We start from the raw sequence: 7,939 nt of genomic DNA, 5'->3' as shown, positions 1-7,939 counted from the left end.
GTTCTGTTTGTTTTGTTTGTTTAGTGTTAGTATTTTGAAGTGTTTAATCTCCCCCAAGAAGCTTTTGTCTGAGGATGTGGATCTATGTCTCTTGGGATTTAAAAAGCAAATATATTTCTCCAATTTCGGGCTACCTTTGTTTTTTTGTTGTAGCTTCGGGCTACCTTTGTTGGATTCACATTGATAGCACGACGATAGCAATATAATTAGGGTAATGCTAACTTGTGTTTCAAGGCACATGTTAAAAAATCCACAAATAAAAAATTTATTTTGAAAAAATAAATAAAATTATTAATGATAAGTTTTTAATAAATTTAATACACATTTTTCAAGAATTTGTTTCTATATTTATCTCTTAACTTGTGCCCTTGGGGTACAAGTTAGCATTACCCATATAATTAATATGTTTGTCCACCATGTAGTAGATTTGAATAAAGAGAGGTTACTCATGATAATGTCAACAACTTGTTATATGATTCATGTAGTAGATTTGAATAAAGAGAGACGTTACTCATGATAATGTCAACAACTTGTTATATGATTTATGCTCCGGCTGAATAAATTCATGAACTATGTGACTCTCTTTGTTAAAAATGCAAGAACTTCATGAAAGGAGGTTTGAAACTTGTGCAAAAAGAGAAGACCTCTATGAAAGGAGCTCGAGAGAGAAGAAGATAAAAGTGAAGCAAGAATAATTTGCTATCGTGCTGAATGACAAAAGAGATCATTACATGTATATATAATTAAAAGATCTAAAAGAGATCATTACAAGTATATATAATTAAAAGAGCTAGTTTCCTAACAATCTCACTATCTAACAACCTCTAATGACAAACCAACTAAACTTTCCTGAAACAGAAAGTTAGTTTAACTAACTTATGAAAAACTGCTAAAACAGGAAAGTATAGGAAATGCTAGAAAATGAAAGGGAAAAATGACAATATCTCAATACCCTCCTTCAAATTCAAGCATGGTAGATGTCTAGCATGCCAAGCTTGGAGACAAACTTTTGGAACTTGTTTTTGGCCAAATAATTTGTGAGAAAATCGACCAACTGTTCTTGTGAAGAAGATATTGTGAGGACAAAGATTCCTAGTCCTTATTTTAATGATGTCAAACCTTTTTAGTTGCTCATAATGTGTGCTTTGGACGGTGTCATCATATCATAGAACGCATCCATCCTCCAACATGCACAAAGTATAAGTGAAATGTGTCCATGCATATAGGAGCATCTCATTGATTCGAATAACGCATTTGATCACCGTTGGTACCTAAGGTTCATAAAAGAATGATTTCAAGTGATCAAAATACGTCTCAAAAACCATTTTTTGATAGTCTAAGAACTTTGAGTCGACTCACACCTTGGAGCGGTCGACTCATTCATACATATTCCAGTCTGTGTAACTCTCGGGTCTGAACAAGATGAGTCATAGGTCGACTTAATCCTGGGAAAACTAAATGAGTCGACTCATCCACATGATTGCGTCGACTCATTGCCTGTTTCATTTGAACCATGTTACCACGGGTATGAACAGGTCGAGTCATAGGTCGACTCAACTCTGGAAAAACCATGTTTGAGTCGACTCATAGACTCATCGCCTGCTTCACTTGAGTAGTTTTTGCCTCGGGTCTGAACAGACCGAGTGACCTTTGTGAACAGGTCAAGTGGTTGCTGTTGGCACTCAATTTTCTGCTGTGCATTTTTGCAAAATTATTTTGTTATGTCTATTACTTTGTCCATGCATCATATATATATATATTCTAGAGTCTCTTCTTCAACATATAACAAGAAAAGTGAAAGATATACACTAAAGTTCCTCTTCATCTTCATTCTTCATTGCATTTCTCAACAACTACACATAATAATTTTTGTTGATCATTGTGCATTGCTGTGGTGATAACGTCCAAATAAGATTGTGTAATCTTAGTTTAGATAGGGGCTTTGAGTGGGTTTTTCTTGAATAAAACCATTGGGGTTTTGTCCTCCAAGAATTGGGTTTTTTTTTACTAATCTTTGCTTCATAGATTCAGCCGAGTGAAAGGTTTGAAGAACGGTGGGTTCATCCAAACAAGTAACGGTAACCAGAGGATTGTGAAGAAAGGTTAAGGTTCAAGTGTCTTGCGATTGAAGTCAGTCAAGCTAGAATTTTGGAGAACGTGGAGTTCTTGCAATATGGTAGCTACAACCAGAGGTTTCACGCAGATCCGATCGAAATCAACTGAGCTAGAGTTTTGGAGAACGTGGAGTTCTTACAATAAGGTAGCTACATCCGGAGGTTTGTTCAAAACGCTTGAAGAACTTGGTTCAACTCGAATCAAGGGGAGAGAAGTGAATAGGATCTGCAACAACACTTGGGGTTGGTTGGTGGTGATCATTTCTTCTCTTGTATTAACTTTATAACTTTTAATGAATATCTCAATTCTAGATTTAGAATTGGGGGTAGATGTACCCTAAGCGAGGACGAAAGGGAAACTGCCTAAACAAATCTGGTGTTGTTCTCTCTTTCTCTTAACTCTTCAAATTCAACAGAAATTGAGTCTTGGGTGAAATTAATAGTAAAATTAATCTCGCTTAATTGTTATGCATATAAATTGTTCGATAAATTGATGCAATCACTTTGATTGCAACTAAGTAAAATTATGCACATTCAATTTGAGTGAAATTAAGACTTGGTGTGGAGTGCACACCAAGTGTTTGATAAAATTAACCTCACACAAGTCTATCAATATTTTACTTGTTCTCTTATTGTGTTAACTCATCATTAGTGGTAACTATATCAAGGATTGGGGTAATTAATCGATTGATTAAGATAGTGGTTGATTATCTCTATCTTAGTTATTCCATTTGGTTTCACGCATATCCGATCTTTCCATTAACAGATCGTTTAGACGATTCTGGTCTAGGGAGGTTTCACAACCTTTAAAAACAATTTTAAAAAGCGCTAAATTTAAAATACTGATATATTCAACCCCCCTTCTAGATCAATACTATCATCTAACAGACATTGGTAGCTGTTTGAGGACCCTTTGCTTGATCTTCACTCTTACAAGATGACAATCAATCTCTAGGTGTTTTGTTCTTTGATGAAAAATAAGATTTAAAGCTATGTCTATAGTACTTTGATTGTCATAATATAATGTTGGAGGTTTGCAACATGTAACATCAAGATCCTTTAAAATATAGAGTAACCAAATTAGCTCACATGTGGCTGATCCAAGAGCTCTATATTTTGCTTCAGATGATGATCTAGCTATGGTCGGATGTTTCTTAGCTTTCTAAGATACAAGGGATGATCCTAAGAAGAAGCAATATCCTGACGTAGATCTTCTTGAATCAACACATCTGGCCCAATCTGCATCAACATATCCTAGAATTTGAAAACTTGAATTCCTAGAAAACATAAAACCTTTACCAGGATTCCCTTTCAAATATCGAACCACTATGCATGAAACATGATAATGTATCTGGCTAGGATTCTGCAAGAATTGACTCAATTCTTGTGTTGCCAATGTGATATCAGGCCTTGTATTATCCAGGTACAATAATCTCCCAATGAGTCTTCTATATGTTGTGACATCTTCAAAGGGCTTGCTTTGGTCTTGGTATAGTTTGATTGATGGATTAAGAGGGGTGTCAGCAGGTTTGGATGCAAGCAATCATATGTCTTCCAACAAATCTAGGCAATACTTTCTTTGTGATGTGACTAATCCTTCTTTTGAATGTGCCACTACAAGACCAAGAATTTTTTTCAATTTTCCAAGGTCCTTGATTTTGAAAGCATTGTGTAGAATTTGTTTGATTCGATCAAACTCTTGTAAAGATGTTCCTTCCAGAATAACATCATTAACATAGACCAATAGAATTGTGATATGACCATCTTTTATCAATGTAAAAATGAAATAATCTGAGTTTGACTGAGTGTACCCAAGTTTGAGTAACAAGTTTGTAAGCTTTTCATACCACTTTCTACTAGCCTGCTTCAAACTATAGAGACTTCTGATTAACTTGCAAACTTGATTGAGTTTGGTGCATGTAATGCCTTGTGGAACACTCATGTAAACATCTTCCTCTAGATCGCCATGCAAAAAAATATTGTTGACATCTAACTGATGCAAATGTTAGTTCTTGATGGAGACTACTACAAGGAACACCCTAATTGTGGACATCTTTGCTACATGTGAAAAAGTGTAAAAAAGTCAGGTAATTCTCCTTTATGCCTTTAATATCCTCATGCCTTCCGTCCTCTTCATCAAAAGATTAAGGAGCATGGTATATTTGATGCTGATCTTTAAAATGCGGCTATACATGTGTATAAATGATTGGTAGTGCAACAATATGGACCACAGGATGTGCCTTAATGGCGATGGGTAAATATACTGCTTGTTGGATGGACTGCATAACGCCTGAGGCTCTTTCAAACAGTGGCGTGAAGCCAGAAGGTAGACCATAAGGAGGCTACATGGTGGGCACAATTCCTGCAGGTTAGGGCTCAAGGGTAGAACCAGAGACCTCTGAGATGACCATTACTTGAGTGCCTAACTTGGCCTTTATGACTTGAAACATCTCCATGACCTGACCTACATTCCCTCTGAGGTCATCGAGTTTTGAACTCGTGCTTGCTAATTCTTGTTCTTGATCGACCATCCTTTGACGAGCGATGGCTTGAGTATTGTAATTAAGGACTCAGTGTGGAACTAAAGGAAGAAAACATAATGGGTTTTTTATTCGAAGAATGTATGAATGCATGTATGGATGCATTTTTATGTGAAAAACTCTTAGTTATCTTGTTATTTATTTCAGCAATGTTAGAACATTTTATTTGTAAACATTTTAAATAATAATAAAATAGAAAAATAGTAAATGGAACCCAAAAAGACAACTTTCATTAATTCAAATTCAAGTTCAAGTACAAGAGAATCCTATACTACATCTGGCCTTTTAGATTGTTGCAAGATCCATGGTGAGCTCTTTCACCATTTTCTTACAAAACTTTACAAAGTTAAAAACTTGAGGAGGCGTGTCTTCAAGACACATGCACCAATTAGCTTCTTGGATTTTCTTTGAAAATTCTAGCATGTTGAAAGTAACAAATCTGGTCAACTTGAGGAATTTTCTCTTCCACTCGAGGTAGAGGTCTTGAAGATCCTTGATGATGCGCTGATCTTCAACCAGGGTTGTTATGGACTCTCTATATAGGTTCCTCCAATACACATAATCATTCCTCAATAGTAGGTAAGTTGCACCATTGCCTTGTTTTTCCATTGCCTCAATCATCTTATTGGCTTCCCCCAACTGATATTCTAGGCGGAGACCGTTTCGTTCGACTTCCTCTTTCTAAAGAATTTCACAAGATAACTTATCTTTGCACTTCTTGAAAGCATCCCTATACTCTTGGGTTTGAGCTTCAAAGTCAAGTCTAACTTCTTTCTTCATCTCAAGAAATCTCTCTAACATCCTTTCCAATTCTAGAATTTTGTATCTTACTCGTTTCAAATCTTACTTTTAGACTTGGCTGCAGATTAAGTACCAGGGAGAACATCATCAAATCGATCCTTCTTGTGTTTAAACATCTTAGCCCTTTTGTCACTAGCTTCAATCTCTTTGTCTTTCTCTTAACGATCAAACTTCAAGTCTTCATTTTTCAGAGTAGTTTGATTAAGCCCGAGTTACAACTCTGAGCTCTCCAATTCAAGCTCTTTGATTCTAACATTGAGCTTTTCCACATCTTCAGACAAGATTGGTTCAGATTTAGGGATTTTAGAAAAAGCTGAGACATCAAAGATGAATGACAAATTGATTACTTGCACTATCTCCTTCACCCACTAAACGTAGCGTTCTTTGACGAGGATGATCCTTTAAAAAAAATTCACATTGTTTACTACAACTACCTATAATTATTAAATAATGTTTTTTACATACTAAATATTCAAGTTTTTATGACACAAAGGCTTTGAAAAAAATTTAAACACTACACCTTTTATTCTCTTCTACAAATAACTTTTATTTTATAAACTCATTAAATAATTAAAATATTTAATCTAAATATAATTCAAATACATCATTTATTCAATGTATCTAAAAAATAAAATTAATTTATAAAAAAGAATAAAGAAGATACAAAATATAATCAATAATTATGCTCATAATAGAATTGCATAACGTGAGTACCATATAATCTTTTTTTTGTGTGTGTGTTATAGAAAGTCTTGGTACGTCAATTTGGTAGGGTTTACATGTGAGAAAACTTGATATAAGTATTCAAAAAATTGAAGTAAATCATAAAACTTTTTCTAAAATTTCAGATTTATAATATTGGCCACATAAATACTTTTCAGTTATTCAATAATATTGGTGGGTCCATCCCTTGGTCTTTTAACCGGATCTTCTTGGAATAGATTTGGTGGCAAAGTCCCTTGAAAAATAAATTGCTGTTAAAGGGATTTGGCCAAATAATGTTGATAATAATAAAATTTGATTGATGTGGAAAATCAACAATCCGTTGTAGTCTAGTTGGTCAGGATACTCGGCTCTCACCCGAGAGACCCGGGTTCAAGTCCCGGCAACGGAAGCTTTTTGCTTTTTAATTCCTTTTACTAAATTGCTGATTTATGAAAAGCCCATTTAACTATTGGGCTTAAATTGATTCAGCCCATTTAACAGTTGGTGTTGTGAGGAATCTCTTGCTTCTCTTCTCTCAGCAAAACTTCAACTTCTTCTCTTTCGTTTTTCAGGTTTTCTCTGACACTCAAACACCAGTTAGGTTTGTTCTCTTTCTCTCCACTAATGGAAATGCCTAATTCACTTAATTTGCACTTTACTGAATCTCCTTCATTTTTTGATTGTTTTTTGTGAGATAAATTTGTTGTATTAATAGTTGTTGATGTTGGGTTTTCATTTTTCATTCAGGCTCTAAAAATTCTAGTTTTATAATAGTATATTTTTTTTTATCAAACTTAACTGAAGTTATCATTTCTGTCTATTTTTTATTTGTTTGTACCCTTCTTCATTGCACATTGAATTTTAGAAAATTTGTTACTGTGCATTTAAGAATCAAACACGAGAATATAGTAAGTGTATTAGAGATGAGTATGTTGCGTTGGATGTGTGGTAAGATTAGATATGATAAGATTATAAATGACCATATTAGTTAGAGAGAGTGTTGGGGTAAAATTTATAGTGCTGTATTTTTCTCTCTTTATTAGTTCTCTTTATGAGTGCTCTGTTATTTTTTACTTCTTTTTTCTAGTTTATGTTACATTGTTATTACTATTTTTATTTTTTAGTTCTGTTTTTAAGTATTCGAGACATGCGCCATTTATTTTATTTACATTATAATGTCTATTTTGAAGAACTTGAGGTATGAATTCAGTTTCCTCCATCTATATAAAATAATGTTTTTTGTTTGTCTGCCATGCTTCTGCAATTTTCTGTTCCGCCATCCGCCATATCTTTATGGCGGATTTTTGGTTCGCCGCAATTTTCCGCAATCCGCCGTAGACAACACTGCCTAACTGACACTGGAACCACATGTTGTGGCTACTCTAACAACCGGTCTTTCGTCACCAAAGCATCAAGACCGGGATTTGCAGATGCCAGAAAATGCCAGGTTCAAACCACCTCCTTCTCCAAAACTCCTGAACGCCAACATGCTCGTGGTGGCAAGAGCGGCCACAATAACTCAAACTCAATAGCGCACGCACACGCCAAGAAGCTATCAAGGATGTGGGATGTATATCTTGCATGAAAGTAGTCAATTTAACCAAAGTCGTCTGGTCAAAGAAACAATAGAGTGGAATCACGAGAGAACCGCTCATGCAGAATTTTCCGTTGAAGGATTGTTCGTGGGGTGTGGCTCCTCCGCTGCAACCAAAGTCGCCGGATGGTGATCCACCTGCGGCAGAATCAGAATCGTTGACTTGCAGTCAACTTACACCAGTC

The 7,939-nt window shown here is 35.2% G+C and overlaps 1 non-coding gene across 1 annotated transcript; it reads left to right on the top strand.

Annotated features, from left to right (window-relative positions):
* Positions 1 to 6,496: 6,496 nt before the first annotated feature.
* Positions 6,497 to 6,569, top strand: TRNAE-CUC (transfer RNA glutamic acid (anticodon CUC)). Its single transcript has one exon. It is a non-coding gene; the product is annotated as a tRNA-Glu (tRNA).
* Positions 6,570 to 7,939: the final 1,370 nt, after the last annotated feature.

The sequence above is a fragment of the Lathyrus oleraceus genome, chromosome 7, assembly GCF_024323335.1.
Source record: "Lathyrus oleraceus cultivar Zhongwan6 chromosome 7, CAAS_Psat_ZW6_1.0, whole genome shotgun sequence".
Classification (NCBI taxonomy): Eukaryota; Viridiplantae; Streptophyta; class Magnoliopsida; order Fabales; family Fabaceae; genus Lathyrus; species Lathyrus oleraceus.
Note: the sequence above shows the minus strand (reverse complement) of the source record. Positions and strands in the feature narration are given on the sequence as shown.